The sequence below is a fragment of the Gracilinanus agilis genome, chromosome 1, assembly GCF_016433145.1.
Source record: "Gracilinanus agilis isolate LMUSP501 chromosome 1, AgileGrace, whole genome shotgun sequence".
NCBI classification, from domain to species: Eukaryota; Metazoa; Chordata; class Mammalia; order Didelphimorphia; family Didelphidae; genus Gracilinanus; species Gracilinanus agilis.
The window spans coordinates 399,280,831-399,283,880 of record NC_058130.1 but is presented as its reverse complement, the minus strand read 5'-3'; positions in this window follow the sequence as shown (position 1 = coordinate 399,283,880).

Genomic DNA, 3,050 nt, shown 5'->3' with positions numbered 1-3,050 from the left:
ACTGGATATGCAAGGTGAAGGACAGCAGCAAGAATGATTCTAGGACTGCTACAAACAGTTAAAGGAGGATGGTACTTTTAACAGAAAAGATTTGGAGAAAGTTTGGATTGTGGAGGTGGGGAGGAGTTGTTTTAGATATAAGTTTATAGAGATAATTAAACCCATGTAATCTGGTGAGGCCACGAAGTGAGTATAGAGAAAAAAGGGCCTAGAACAGGGAGGGCCCAGAAGTAACCAACCACCCTAAGTGGATGGGAAGGTGATGACTCAACAAAAGAAACTGGGAAAGATCAGAGAACCAAAAAAAAAAAAAAAAAAAAAAAAAAGTTGATAAAACCAAAAGGAGTGTATCCAGAAGGGAAAGGAATTAGTATTAAACATATACTATGTATCACAATGTGATAAATGCTTTATAAATCTCATTTGATTCTAGCAATAAACTTGGAAAGTAGATATTATTAATCCCATTTTGTATTTGAGAAAACTGAGGCAGAGAGGCTAAATGGTCACATACTGACTAGTATCAGAAGCCAGATTTAAACTCATGCCTTCCTAACTCCAGGTCAATTCACTGTTCCACCCAGTTGTCTGTAAGCAGGAGTGTCAAAAGTGCTAAAAGATGAAGAAATGTCCAGAATAAAAACCAAGAAAAAATTAATTGGATATAGCATGCAAGAAATTTTAGGTAACTTTTGTGAAAGCAGTTTAAGCCCAAGTACCTCCTGACTTCAAGAGACACACTTTTAACCATATCACACTAAGTTTCCTTTCAGCTCTACACTATTCTGATCATTTAGTCCAACCTTTCATTATTTTACAAAGAAACTAGGACAGAGAGGGATTACATTTCTTGACAAAAGTTACAGTTAATGGAAAAGGCATTAGAGGACTTCCCCAGTTGAAAGTGGTTTTGACATTAAAGGCCAAGCATCAGGTGTCTAAAAATGAACCATTTTTGGTCAGTCACCTCTATGTGGCTACAAAGTTCTTAAGTTGTGTAAGACAAGTGATTGAACTGATGACTTCTTTATGAGGATAAAATACATGTTAATTAACATCTGACTGTCTTTGTTTATAAATTACAAATTCTTTTTAGGAAGGATGTATTGCTTACCTGTAGTTCCAAATTAAAAGGGTAAAAAGCCTGGCACTTATTAGATACTGTAAGACAGCATTTCTGTTATGTCCGAGAACAAATCTCTACTTTTATAATCATATTTTAGCTCAAATTCTACAAATCCCACTCTCTTGGAGCTATGCACATTAAAGCTGATCATATCAAATTTGCACTGTAAACTCTGCCCTGAGATTACAGAATCTCAGAAGGGAACTGAGGTCTAGGTGCCTAGATCAATCTGTCCAATAATTCCTTCTTACAGAGAACTCCCAAAACAGGGAGCACTCAACTCCTTAATCTACAAACATTTCCACACACAGGATATATACGCTCTTTAGCAGTCTTTTTTTCAAGGAGAGGAAGTGTGGTATAATAAATAGCTGACATTTACTTATATAGTAAGCAATTTAAAACTATTATGTCATTTGATCCCCAACCTTTTGATATAGGTTCAGCTGTTGTTATAATCCTTATTTTACTGAAGAAATAGAGGCTAAAAGAGGTTGTGACTTGCCTATGTTTCTTCACAAAGATAGCATGTGCTAAAGGTGGAATTTCAACTCACATTTCTCCTGATTCTATGTATATTATTTTTTCCACTAGACAACATCATTTCCAGTGATGATGAATAGGACAGCATCAGGAGACCTGTGTTGCACATTCATCTATTGTATTTATTTATGAAGAAGTTTCCCTAGTTAACTTTAAGATCCAAAGGAAATAAGAGAAACAGTTAAACATTACATTTTGAGATTTTTCTTGGTGGTCTGCTTGAATAAGGAGGTAGGTAGCACAGAAACTGATAATTTCAAAATTTAAGTGTAAAAGGTAATTGTGAAGTATAATCTTTCCCCCTTTTTAAGGACTGCCTAATGGGTAACTAGGGGAGAGATTTTAAAAGATATGTAAACTATCAATAACTATATGGGAAATGTCCCAAATCATTCAAAGTAAAAGAAATTTGAAATTAAAACTCAAGATTTCACCTCCTATCCTGGAAGATAAAAAAATAGAAACAATGTTGGAGGACCTGTGGGAAATCAGGCACATAGTGGTGATATGGTCCAATGAAAGAAAATTAATTAACTCTATATCTATCTATCAGTTTTAAGAGACAAAGATCCTGGACCTAGCCTGGAAGTAAATGACAGAAACATCAATCTCCCCTGTCCAAAGTCAAAGCAGCATCATTTGTAGGAGCAAACCTAAAAAACAATGTATGTATACTACAATGGGAGAATTAAGAGCACTTTATGGGGTGGGAAGAATGGTATAAAATTACAGTGGTGTAAAAAAAAGTACAAATACATACAAGATTCTTAAAAGTACCATTGGTACTTTTGGAAGTAGTATGATAGTATTTGCTTATTTATTTTTGAATATTTTTCCATGTTTACATGCTTTTCTTTCCTTCCCTCTTTCCAGAGCTGACAAGGAATTCCACTGTGATGTACAAATGCTGCCACTTGATACCTATTTTCCATTTTATTCATTTCTGCTATAGAGCGATTTATTATTATTTTTAAGACCTAAAGCCCAAATCACATACCCATATATACATGTGATAAATGATGTCACATTTTGCTTTTTCATTTCTACTCCCATACTTATGATAGTATTTGCAACAGTATGCACTTCCTCCCCATTCTTAATTCTCTGTAAGAATGGAACATCTCACACAGAAAAATAAAGTGGAATGCAACTTGTTCCAATTTTATTTTAAAAAGTACTAGTCCCTTCAAACTCTAAAATGATTGACCCAACAAAAACAACTAAATATTTTCAACACAGAGGTGAAAATTACTAAGCTTTAAAAAAAATCACCCACCTAAACTGTGTTCCTTTCTCCCTGAACTGACCCTATCTTTATATGTTGATTAAACAAAGATCCAAAGAGGCTGGGAAAACCAAAGAAAAAGAAAAGAAAAGAAAC